This window comes from Archocentrus centrarchus, chromosome 19, assembly GCF_007364275.1.
Source record: "Archocentrus centrarchus isolate MPI-CPG fArcCen1 chromosome 19, fArcCen1, whole genome shotgun sequence".
In the NCBI taxonomy this organism is placed as follows: Eukaryota; Metazoa; Chordata; class Actinopteri; order Cichliformes; family Cichlidae; genus Archocentrus; species Archocentrus centrarchus.
In genome coordinates, this window is record NC_044364.1 from 27,917,837 (window position 1) to 27,931,301 (window position 13,465).

The 13,465-nt window shown below is 41.4% G+C and overlaps 1 protein-coding gene across 1 annotated transcript in view; it reads left to right on the forward strand.

Moving 5' to 3' along the window:
* Nucleotides 1–13,465, forward strand: part of LOC115797838 (thyroid hormone receptor alpha-B) — a 162,818-nt gene that overhangs the window by 9,855 nt on the left and 139,498 nt on the right. The gene's annotated exons all lie outside the window — the stretch shown is intronic.

Here is a 13,465-nt window from a genome sequence, read left to right on the forward strand (position 1 = left end):
CACACTTGTGTTTTATATATTTGAAAATAAACGTTTATATCAAGATAAGGAAGGCTTACTGTGTACAGTATTTGTCAGACGAGCACTTTAGAGGCTTGATTCATGCCCAGAACATTTCTAAAAAGGTGTGACCTTTGACCTCTTTTTTAATCTGAAGCAACCCTGCAGGCTTCATTTGCTGATGCTTGCTGTCCATATGGATTTAACCTGTTAAAGCTGTTACAGAATACTCTGTGCTGTGCAGCCAAGCTGAGTAAAAAAAAACACATGCCGACTTTGATGCTGTTATAATGCTGGATCATAAAGGGAATATCCAAAGGTAACGTTTTACAGATAAGCCAATAAATCAAGCTAATAATGGCATTTTAATCAGTAAAGAAAATCTAGTAATTAGTTGCAGGCCTGTCGTTCCTGTTAGACGGTGTGAAATAAGATGATTTTTAGAGCATGTAATTGAAAAAAAAGAATGTAATTAAATTGTCAACAGTTATTCTTTTTATACCAGGAATCGCTTTTGTTATCATTTGTTGTTATGATTCATGTCAGAGGTGTACACTGGATGGTTGAAAAGGAAATTTGTTCCACTCCAGCTGTGAAAATTGCAAATAATGAAGTAAAAGATAAAGCAACCAGTCCTGTGCTGACAGTCATCCCTCAAAAATCTAAATCAATGCAGCATAGAAATGCTTATTTGTGAGGAGGCTTCACTGCTGGGTCTTCTGTCTGATTAGGAATACCCTGTAATTAAACCTTGGAAAACTTCAAGAATTGCAGTTGGAAGCAGTTTGAGATTTGTAAAAACCACCAAGGTCCCTGATTCTACATACGCTATCTTTGCTCAGTTGGAATTCATGATTAATCCAGGGATTTGCGCAGCATTTTAACTGAGTATATACTTCAATTCATTTGAAATACCTCCAAGGACAGTTTAATACTGTGAAATATAGATGACAATGGAGCCCAGCTGAGACTGGATTTCTGGGGTGGATGCCATTACCCGTTTTTAGGAAGTAAAATTCTGATTAGAGACGATTTGCTTCATAGTCCAACTGTCAGCCTCCCCGTGGAGAGGAGGCTGACGGGGCGTTGCTGCCAGGTGGCAACGCTGTAGCGCTACCCACCCTCTACATTACAATAGGTGGCCCAAACGTGCACAAAAAAAGCGCACGGGTGAAAGAGAAGCAGCCATTTTTCTATTTCTTTTAGCAGGTCTGATTTCAGAAAAGGCCTAGCAAAATTCTATGGACAGCATCTATCTGCCTTGCAGATGGTTTCCTGTCCTGACACAGCCCTTAATCTCTGCTGTGTTTCATTGGGTGAGTGAACATTGATGCTTAGAGTCTCAGTGGCACACAGTGTGAAGGAAACAAGTGAAAGGCCTTCTTTTGCTTCTAGCATCCTCTCTGAATGATCATTTTACATTAAAGCCAAAATCCAAGTAAAACTGCTGTCAGTTACTACTGTTAGAGCTACTGTAGTGTAGTGGTTAACACATTTGCCTAACACATGAAGACTCTTCCATCCAAGACCAGGGGGAGACACAAATCCACCGGAGGGTTGTGTCAGGAAGGGCATCCGGTGTAAAATCTGTGCAAGTCAAACATGTGGATCGTCCGCTGTGGCGATCCTTTGAGAATAAGGGAGCAGCTGAAAGAAGCTTTTGAAGATCTAGCTCTGTGTTTCACGACTTAATGTGCACACACACAAAAGAAGTGAAAAATGTTTTCATGAGTGTATTTTGGACAACATATATGCCTGTACTGTGTGTAGTAGGCCAATATTGGCCAGTGGTCTGCCGACATGACAGCACTCGCAGGAGAGCGCTTTTCATCTCTACTGTTAGTGTTGCTAGCCAAGCAGTGGGATGGTGAGCTACACACTGGGAGGTCCAGAATGCAAAGTTAATGCCAAGCACCCTGAGGCAGTGCATGTGCATGTGTATATGCGTTTGTACAAGAACCAAGAGACTTTTGGATCTGGCAGGCACGTACATTCCTCATCTGAATTGTTTCAACTGCGGCCAATCAACAAACTCGGGCTCACAGCAGAGATTAGTGTAGTCCGAGTTCATTCAGTTTCTCACTCATACTGAAAGTAACAGATTTTATGTGTGAGCATGCAGCGAGAGCGGTGCTGTATGTTAATGCGCGTACAGAGTGTGCATGTGCTTATAGTGTGTGGGGTGGGGCATGTGTAACGCTGATTGTGAGAGCATGGCGTTTCTACATGTGTCTGATGTAGAGGACAGGCTCATGTTTCCCTCAGCATAACTGGCCTGGATAGAAGGAAATTTAATAGGCAAAGTGTGAGGTAACCACTCTGCGATTAGTGCGCACTACTGCTTTGAAGTAGCCTCGGCCTGGCGATGCTGGACACAGAAATGCTGGCAAGCTGCATGCAGGCGATACACACTCGCACAGCCACTCAGACAAATGGTATGCATGCATGTACCGACATGCATTCACACCAGCGTCTAAAAACCGCACATACATGTTCACAAACACATGCAGACAGCTGTTCTTAGTTAAGATGTCATCACTTAAGATTTTATAAATCACTGCCCTTCAAAGAGCACATGTTCACATTCATTTGCCTTTGGGATTGCACTGGCCCATATTTATGCATCACATCAGCTTTTTTTCCTTTGTTTCCATCTGTCCACATCATCTATCAGTCAAATTGTGTTTTAAATATCTTTATAATTGGTGCATCACTGGTTTGCACAGTGTTTACACAAAGATACTTGCAGTTCATTTTTCAGCTGGCCGGCCAGCTCCCTGTTTGCACAGCTCTGTTAAAAGTGTCTCCAGTGCGTGGTTAACGCTGCGCCCAGCAACAACTGTTCGGCTTTGTTTATTGCACTGGATGGCAAAAGCAGCTGCCAGCAGTCCTGCAGGACAGAAACAACTTCCTGTATCAGTGCAGTTTGTTTGTTTAGGATTACTTTGACATGGGCAATTTGTGTGTTATGACGATATAAAAATAGGATTTCATTGAGCAGTGAAAATTCTTTAGCTGTTTCTTTAGTCATGGAGAGCGCAGTGAATATTGTCTGGCTCTGAGTGTGCATATTCTTTATAAAACACACCAGTCAGAAATGAACAAGAGCAAAGTAGGACTAAACCTATGAATGAATCGTCATAAGGTGTGAAAATAACCTACAATGATTTATAGATTCGGTTATAGGGTGGGCCAGCGTGACTGATGAAGGTGACGAGCTGGCAGGCCCCTGAGAAGAAGCTCCAAATGCTGCTCGTGTTCTCTCGCTTGTGTCCCTGACCCTTGTCCCGGTTGGACGGGCTCCAGCTGGTCCCCAGAGCGAGCTTGCCGTACTTTCACATCTGTAGCCCTGTTTTTGTGCCAAGGCAGGCAGCGCTAACCCCTCTGACCTTCCATTTGTGTTTGTGTGTGAGAGGGAGCGAGAGCTATAAACAGATGACTGTACAGGGAAGAAGTGGCATAAAGGGGAAGGCGGCGCCAAGACCGTGTGTTGTATTATGAGTTTGTTTATTCTGTGTGTGATCATGTCAGGTGTCATGTGAAAATCCATTGTTAACAGTCTATTGCTTCCCCTTGTTACTGCCTTGTATGTGTGTGTGTGTGTGTGTGTGTGTGTGTGTGTGTGTGTGTGTGTGTGTGTGTGTGTTAAACCTTATCTGGCACAGAGGGATTAGCAGACTGAAGCCAGGCCCTGGTCTTCTTTGCTCTCTCTGCCTGCAGAGGTCCTTCCTGTTCATTCCTGTCCTACAACAACAAAAACTGTACCTGCTGTCCCCTTTGAAGTAATCACCATCTGGGACACGCACTGGATCTCCCCCCCGCTGTATCAGTACGCTGAACTTTTATGATGCTTTTATTTATGTGCATCCAGCTGCCTTTGTGTCACAGTTACCGTGTTGAATGTTCTCATTAGAAGTTCTTGCTGTTGGTATTCTGACCCTGGGGATAAATTTAAGGTGCATGAGATCCGCAGCGTCTTCTGCTGCAAAGTTTGGTTCCTTGTAGTCTGTTTTCATCACCAGTGCTGATCCTCATCATCAAGGCACCTGCTGTATTAGTGTGCTCTTCTCGTAGATATTTTGTACCATTTTCTCAGGCAGAGCATACATTTTTAGAATGATTTTGCAAGCGTCCAGATTTTTTTTTTTTTTTATTTGTACTTCAGCGTGTTAGGACCCAGATTTCTAACCAAAAATATCTGCCCGTGCATTTTCATTTTATTTACCTGTTTTTGTCATTAGTGGAGAAATCTGTGCTGCCTTCACATGATTCAGACAAACTTCTTGTAAACAAAGGTTCACAGGAAATGATGCAGCATGCAGCCCGGCCTTTGTTAGTGTTTGTGATCTTATCTCGGTGATAACAGTCGCACTTTCTCTTACCCTCTCTGAGACTTAAGCCGCAGACAATGGAAAGTTGATGAAATGCTGCTAAAAAGCTCTGATGAGGATTACCTTATTAAAATAACATCTCTCTACAACTTTTTTATTTACTAATTTGGGGAAACTGCCCCTTATTTTTCATTACTATATTTAATGCCATTCTGTATATTCATCATTTTGGCCTAATGTGAGTTGATTACATTCTTCAGTAATGCAGTAAATATGTGTTTTGTTTTTGCATCTAACTGTTCCAGCAGATTTTATTATTAGAAATGAGCACCAGTGTATTTCCAGCAAGTGAATAATTGATTATTGAACCGTTTCTTTTGGAACAGCAGGCCTCCCATCATGCATACTGATGAGTACATACAGTACATGTGCCTGCGTTAGATGGGGCACACACATGATCTAAAACTGCCAGTAGCTGTTACGTAGCGTGGTCTGTTGCTATACTGTAAAGCACACTGATGTGTGGTTTGCTGTACAGGCTTTGTTCCTGTGGCTCACTACAGCTTCAATGAATCTGAGTCCAAGAACTTCTTTACTCTAGATTAGAGAATGGAAGGAAATTAGAGAGTGAGGAGGAAAAAGAGAGAGCGAAAGCAGAAAATGGGTCAGACATCTAAGAGCCAGGCGTTTCTTTTTCTACCATGGGTGTCGAGACATTATCCAATTGCTTCTCTTTCCTCCTTTATCTTACTTTCTCTTTCTGGCTTGCATGTTTTTTTTTTTTTTCCTGCTCCCACTTTTCCGGCCAAAGAAAAGTGCAAAGAGAGGAGAAAGTTATTATGCCTGGCACGGCTGCAGAGGACAGGCTTTAATTTGGACACAGGCCAGCTGATCAATCTCCACATTGGCTCAGTTACAGCACTCTTTATGTGTGTGTGTGTGTGTGTGTGTGTTTGTAAGTGAGAGTGTGTGTCCAAGTCCATACGTAACAGTTAAGCTTTTAAACTATGCAAACCAGCAGAGTGTTCCAGAAGGAAAGCACACTGGCTTCATTCCATGTGGAATTGACTTAAGTCTGTACGCAGAGCCGTGCAGGAACAATGAAGCGGATTGGAGCCGGAATGAGCGTTAACGGAATAAATGTCCAAAAAAGTCAAAATAAAGGAGCATCAGACGCATGTGTGGAGTTCTGTAGGTGCTGATGTTAAACTGGGTAAACTGGTTTGGAAAGGACACACACACGCACGCACACACACACACACACACACACGCAAAGATGGACACATGCAGTCTAATTTACATTTAAGTAACTTGGCGTGATTTGCATAGTATATGCAAACATATGGACGGGATTGAGCGGGGGGGTGGCAAAGAGACGGAGCCTGCAACATTTCCTTTTGAGGCTTTTCTCTGGCTCTTAGCCGCATTAGTTGTAAATGCATGACAGCAGCTTTCCAAAACAGCAGCCTCAGAATTCATTTAATGGGAAAGCCCCAAAGGGAAACAATAAAGTTTATTCATACTTGTGCTGGAAGGAACACAGAGTTAGTTATTTTCTCTTTGGATCAGCTAATTATTGTGTCAATAAAATGCAAGAAAACAGTTGAAAATTATTATTGAAAATGACTGTTTGTTAAAACAGACAAAGTGACATTCTCCAATAGCTGCTTATCAGGACCAACACTTCCCAATCAGGCCTGTTCCCGCAGGAAAAGTCACTTTTCATGACATTCGTTGAGCAAAAAACAAAACATGTTCAGCTGCAATATACAGGATATACTGTACTATATATTAACTTCACTACTGCTGCCTGTGGAGACAGCCAAGAGACCAAGAGAACATTTTAGAACAGAAGACGTCTCTTGGATTAGAGGTGAAACTCTTCAGACTTCACTGCTGCTGCTTGCTGTCAGTTTGTTTCTTCGTACACAGCAGACAGCAGTGTGCAACAGCCCATCAGTTTTTTTAATACCATGTTCTTATATCTAATTTTTTGTTGTTTGCTGAATGCTGGTTGGCACAGTAGCTACCATGCTGTGCATTTACATTCAGTGCAGAGTTGCAGAAATCCAAAGAGGATGACATTTTGATATACAAATGTTACAAATGATCCATTGGGAACGGTAGTCTACAATTTGCAGGATACACAGCAGAGAAAAAGAGGAAATCCATGCATTTGAAAAGTTGAAACACTATTTTAATGTAGAATAACTTGCTGTTTAATTCGTGCAGCTCTGGATAAATGGCTCAGTCCTAAACCTCAGATTTGTCTAATTTTGCACTTTAGTTTTGAAAGAAGCTGTCAAGAGATTTCTTTGATTACTGTGACGATAAGCATCACAGTGTGCCTGCGAGGACTGGCATACTAATTTTTTTTTAAATCACAGATTGACAAACTCATGGGAAGAAAATGGAACAGTGCTGAGACGGCTTTGCAGGAAAATGTAATACTACGTTAGTAAATATCATTTTACACTATCTCAGGATGATTGCAGAGCAAACAAACAGACTTTCCCTGGTTTTCTGATGGACATGTGATTGAAAAGCAGCATTTTGACATTTTGTTTTCAATCAGGACTTCTTGGATTTTTTCTTAGATGGCTCCCCATCATTTTTCTTGACATTGTGTGTTATGATAATTGTTTTTAATATAAGTTATTTTTCTTTCTGGGAAAAAAGGAAAAAGCTGTTGACAATAATCATGATAAGAGTATCTTTGTTCAGCCAAGCCTGACTCAACTCTGTCAAAGCTTTCTAATTAATATGGTATATATGATCAGTTTTATTCTTTACGTACACTCACTGGGAACTTTATTAGGTACACCTGTTCATTTACTTTTTAACGCAAATATCTAATCAGCCAATCACGTGGCTGCAACTCAGCGCTTTCAGGCATGTAAATATGGCCAAGATGATGTACTGACGTTCAAACCGATCATCAGAACGAGGTTAAAAGGTGATTTGAGTGACTTTGAGTGACTGGCATGGTTGTGTGTGCCATATGGGCTGTATGTCAGAAACTGCAGATCTGCTGGGATTTTTACCAAACAACCATCTCCAGGGTTCACAGAGAATGGTCCGAGAAAGAGAAAATATCCAGTCGGCAGGTCTCTGGTGAAAATGCCTTCTTGATGCCAGAGCTCGGCGGAGAATTGCCAGACTGCTTTAAACTGAAAGGCAACAGTAACCCAAATAACCAGTGTTTAAGCAAAAGAGCATCTGTGAATGCACAACATGTAGCCATTCCTGTTAGCTGAAGGAAACTGATGCTACAGTTCACATGGCTCATCAGAATGGGTGAAAAAACATTTCCTGGTCCAATGACTCAAGTTTGGCTACAGAAATAAATTCAATTCAATTCAATTTATTTATAAAGCACATGTAAAAACAACAGAGTTGACCAAAGTGCTATACACAGGGAAAATAAGATAAAATGAATACCCCAAACACACACACACACACACACACACACACACACACACACACACACACACACACACACACACACACACACACACACACACACACACCAAAGGTATATCTAGGAAATCACACGATTATAAAATAATACAACAGCTCAAAAAGATAGCTCTCACTCAGATTTGAAGGCCAAAGAGTAAAAATAAGTTTTAAGTAGCGCTTTAAAAACAAAATTCAATTCAATTTTATTTATATAGCGCCAAATCACAAGAAACAGTTGCTTTAAGGTGCTTTGTATTGTAGGTAAAGACCCTATACTAATACAGAGAAAACCCAACAGTCAAAACGATCCCCTATGAGCAGCACTTGGCGACAGTGGGAAGGAAAAACTCCCTTTAACAGGAAGAAATCTGCAGCAGAACCAGGCTCAGGGAGGGGGGGTCATCTGCTGAGACCGGTTGGGGCTGAGGGGGGAGAGACAGAGATTAGTAACTAATGATTAAATACAGAGTGAAGTATACAGAGTAAACAGAGTGAAAAGAATGAAAAACAGTCAGTGCATCATGAGCCTAGGCCTATAGCAGCATAACTAAGGGAGGGTTCAGGGTCACCTGATCCAGCCCTAACTATAAGCTTGATCATAAAGGAAAGTTTTAAGCCTAATCTTAAAAATAGAGAGGGTGTCTGTCTCCTGAATCCAAGCTGGGAGCTGGTTCCACAGAAGAGGGGCCTGAAAGCTGTGTGTACTGTGATGAATTCTGAAACCTGACTGAAACTCTTCAAATAAACCGTTCCTCTGCAGATGATCAGTTAGCTGTTTTACAACTACTCTTTCAAGGATTTTTGAGAGAAAAGGAAGGTTGGAGATTGGCCTATAATTAGCTAAGACAGGGGGTCAACTGATGGCTTTTTAAGTAACGGTTTAATTACAGCCACCTTAAAAGTCTGTGGTACATAGCCAACTAATAAAGGCAGATTGATCATATTTAAGATCGAAGCATCAATTAATGGAAGGGCTTCTTTGAGCAGTCTAGTAGGAATGGTGGGTTAGAATTTGATGTAATCAACATGAAAGCTTGGATCCTCGCTGCCTTGTATGAGGGCAGGTGGTGAGGTCTGGTGATGGAGCTGTGTGGGGGATATTTTCTTGGCACACTTTAGTACCAACTGAGGATCATGTGAAAGCCACAATCTGCCTGAGTATTGTTACTGATCATGTCCAATCCTTTGTGATCTCAGTGTGCCCATCTTCTGGTAACTGCTTCCAGCACGATAACGCCTCATATCACAAAGCTCAAATCATCTCAAACTGGCTTTTTGAATAAGACAGTGAGTTCACTGTAATCAAATGGTCTCCACAATCATCAGATCTCAATCAAACAGAGCGCCTTGAGGATGTGGTGGAACAGCAGATCATGGCTGTGCAGCCTAAAAATCTGCAGCAACTGCGTGATGTTATCATATCAATATGAACCAAAATCTCTGAGAAACATTTTCAGCAGCTTGTTGAATCTATGCTACAACAATTAAGGCAGTTTTGAATCCAATCCAATACTAGTGACGTATACCTAATTAAGTGGCTAAAACGGTTACAGCCACCAAATCTCTTACATGTAAAGATTCAACAAATAAAACTTAGCATATAAATCACTATGCTAAGCTAAGGAAACTGCACCCTGACTCCAGTTAAATCTGCTGTGTTGGTCTTCCAAACATAAGAAAATCCTTGTATTAATAAAGCAAATCTATCACATGTTTGGGATGACTAATATTGTTTAATGCTTTTAAAACTGGTGCATACTGTTGTGAACATCTGCTGAACCTTGAAATCATTCATTGACCTCTTTGTGGGTCTGTGTGTTGATGTGCATTAAAGCATGTCACAAGAATGGAGCTCGTGTGGAGACACGTTATGCTGTTGAGAAAATAAGTCTCTCTCTCGGGACGTTGGAGTGCAAAGTTAGAAAAGAGCTTTTTTTTTTGATTTTCCACTCCTCTTGGTATCATCTCTTCTTTTTGCGCGTCGTGATGATTTCTCAGAGGCGGGAATATTAATGAAACGCTCATATGTGTCACTTATGATCTTGGCTCCCTGCTTATCTTTTATTTGCTCAGATGAATTACTGAAGTAATGATGTTTGGCTATGGTAATATTTTATGCCTGTGTTTAAACAGCACAGCAATAGCGGTGCAATAAAGGTGCAACTGCTAAAGCCAGGAAGATGAATAGAGTCAGCTATCAAAAATGGATTCATCAGTGCTGATAAAGAAACGAGTTGCCCAACACTGAAGTGCAGTAAAGCCTTCCAAACATGTGTTACTCCACTTAAATCCTTTGTTTGCGATGACAGCTTAGTTTTGTTTAGCACTTAGGCATTACCCAGAGTGCTTTAGGCTCTATGGATTTTCATCCTGTGACATTTCTGTCCTCTAACCCAGCAGAAAACCATCTTCTTTATGTGTCCCATCTCTTTCTGGCTTTAATAAAGCTTAAATTTTGATTTACATCAAGATGTAGCCGAGCATAGTGCTGCTGTAGCACACCTGGTTGAACAGGTGAACATATGCTGAAGGCCACTGCAGTACCCCCCCCCCCCCCCCCCCCCCCCCCCCACTCTGTCGCTGCTTTCCTGTCTACTCTCTATAGAGATATACTGTGTAGTAAAAGCTAACCCCCCTCCCCCCCAAAAAAGATAAAAAAGATAAAAAGGATAAAAAAGATGTATCCTAGCAGAGAGGAAATTAAAAATTCTGTAGTACTCATGGTCCAGTTCTAAGCCCCAGTACTTAATCAAGAGCAAGCTGTCTAATTGACTTCTAATCAGGACTAACTCATTAATTACAAACTCTAAGCTGTTACCCTGTCTCTTTTAAATAGAGTTTATAATGCAGGTTTGAGTGCTGTAAGGTTTACCTCTTGTCTGTGCCATCTATGAGGATGCATATTTATGCCTCCCTGAGTCACCAAGAGCTGGCTTAGTGTATGGATTAACCAAAGACTCAAATGTGTGACCGCCAGACTCGATCACCTCAGCTGATAATGACACAGATGAGGAGTACTGGTTGCAGAAATGCACATTTCTTCAACTTGCACCTGATTTATGGTCAGGGGTGAAGCTGTACCTGATGGGATAACGGTCCAATACACCACTTTTCTTTGACCAGTTCATGGCTTTCAAAATGGGAAATCACTGAAGTAGTAAGGCTTGGCCTCTCCGGTGCATTCTGTTAAAAATTAAAGGCCCTTAATAAACCTCTGTGCTTCAGACGTGTGAGGTAGCATTTACTTTTGGAATTAGCTTACCGAGATGACCTGTGGTGAGGTCAGGTGTAAGTTCTTAGCTGCACTGTTTTAGCAGGTATCACTGGAAGGAGAAACTGGTGGTGTTTCCAAGCCCTGATAAATTGGGGGTGGGTTGCATCAGGAATCCATGCAATAAAGAAAACATCCAGATCCATCCGCTCTTGCAACCCTTTGGGAAATAATCAACCCAAAGTACTTTTTATTTTATTAGCTGCCATCTTTTTAAGGTCAATCAAAAGTCTTGAAAAAGTTTTGAAATTGGTTTTGAATAAAAAAAAGAAAACAAAAAAAATGTAGGGGTTGGAATTAATAAGCGCTTTTTTTGGTGTTCACACTGAGAAAACTTTCTTAAACCTTTGGTGACAAACTTTTAATGAAAGCAGAAGATCGAAACCATTTGAATTTGAAAATGCCAAATACAGAACGCCAGCATGAACCAAAATAAAAACAGGAACCATCGACCCATGCTGCTTCTGCATATCTGCGGCTTTTAATTTGTGAGGCAGCGACAACATCTAATACCCAAAGGCCACCGTTTCTCTGTGGCGCTCCTGCTGATTGTGCCGCCAACGATCCGTCTCGTTTGGATGCATCCAAGAAGGATTGTTTCATTATCTACTCGGTGTGAGATAGGAATGACCTTATGTGTGTAAGGCCAAGAGGAAAAGTGTCAGTGTTGATGTGTCGCTGGGCTGGATGTCATCAGATAATGAAACAAGCTAGGAAAATGTATCTAGTATGCCAACGAGAAGATTATGATGTAATGATACCGATTGTGTGCTTGTGTGTGCGAATGTGTCAGTCAGAGCTTTGGACTCTTCCATTACCTTGGCCTGTTTTTCCCTACCAACCCGTTGTTGCCAGGATGTTGCCCACTGGTGACTAAGGCCTAACCTATGACCTTCTTATAGGAGAAGCAACACGTGAAGTGCCATTGGCATATTTTCTGGTGTAAATATGATCTTCAGTTCCACTCGCATGCATTTTAGTTTTACCTCCTCTCATGTGATACTGTAGGACAGACAGTTATCATTTTCTTTCCCACCCCCACCTCCCACAGGGTGTGAGACATAGCATCTTATTTTAAAGTTTTCACAGTTTAAATACAATTAAATGCTAATACAGCCAGAGAGTTTGAGGGCGTTAAGAAGCTGAAATCATGCAGCCATACAGAGCGAGGATGCAGAGGTCAGCACAGTTCTGTGCAGACTGAATGGGTGTTTGAGATGCATCGCCTGTGGGGAGAGACAGGCCACGGTCATACATGATTGGAGTGTGCGGGAAACTATTGTGAGTATAAAATTACTCCCGTGGATATCTGAGCTCGTGTGAGGCTCAATTATCTGCGGTTGTTCATCCATGTAGCTGAATCCCATGCTCCTGCCTTGCTTTTCCTGTATGTAATAATTCATCTTTCCAACCCCTTATTCATGATTAATCTACCAATCCAAAAATAAATAAATAAATAAAATTGAGTCATTTTATGTTGGTGTTTTTATTTGACTGAAAAAGAAATGCACACAGAACCTTATTTAATTTGCTTCTACCAACTCACTTTAGCTGATCTGATACAAAGGGTCTGTTCAGCATAAAATGACTGGATGTGAAATATAATTTACTTTAATGGTCATATATCAAGGGCAGCACTATTATGCTCATTTCCTTTAGAGAAAGTGCAGGTATGAATGCTCTCTCCCAGCGTGCTTTTTACTTGGCACTCATTTCATCAGCATCTCTGTGAATATGCACATTTACAAAAAGCTTCATGGTATTTGTTGAAGCGTGAGAGGTAATTATTCACTTCTGCTAATCTGACTTCTAGCGAGTGTAGTGAGTGATAACAATATTCAACTTGGCCGAGCCGTCTGGTTAATATTGCCCAGGGGCTTTGGTTTATGTACAGTGATGGGTGTTAGTATTAAAAGGCCTTGTTGCACAAAGTGTAATGAAGTCAAGCAGACAGTTACTGTAAATGAATGCCTGGTATTATACTGTATGCACCTGCCCTTTGAAAGATCAGCAAGAGTCATGCTAAAACGCCCCTTTGATGCCTTTGGCCAAAGCCTCAAATTAGACAATTCATTTGGCTAAAGGATTAGACTGCTAAGCTTTTTAGTTGTAAGCTGGTCACATGAAGATCTAAAATCGGTTTTGATAGACAGGAAAACCTTGCACCTCCTTTGGGGATTTTCCTCTCTTGAACTCCCAGACTCCTCCCATGCCATCCCTGACTTAGCTGTACATGCATGCTTCAGTGGCCATGTGGATTTCCTTGTGCTCGAGCTGCGGCTATCTGCAGAGTTTGGCTCACACGAGTCCTCTGAAAGCCTTTCCACTCCCTGGAACGTTTGGCCTGCTGGATGTTTTGCTTTTGTTGGCAAAGACATGAAGAATCACAGATTGTCTCTTC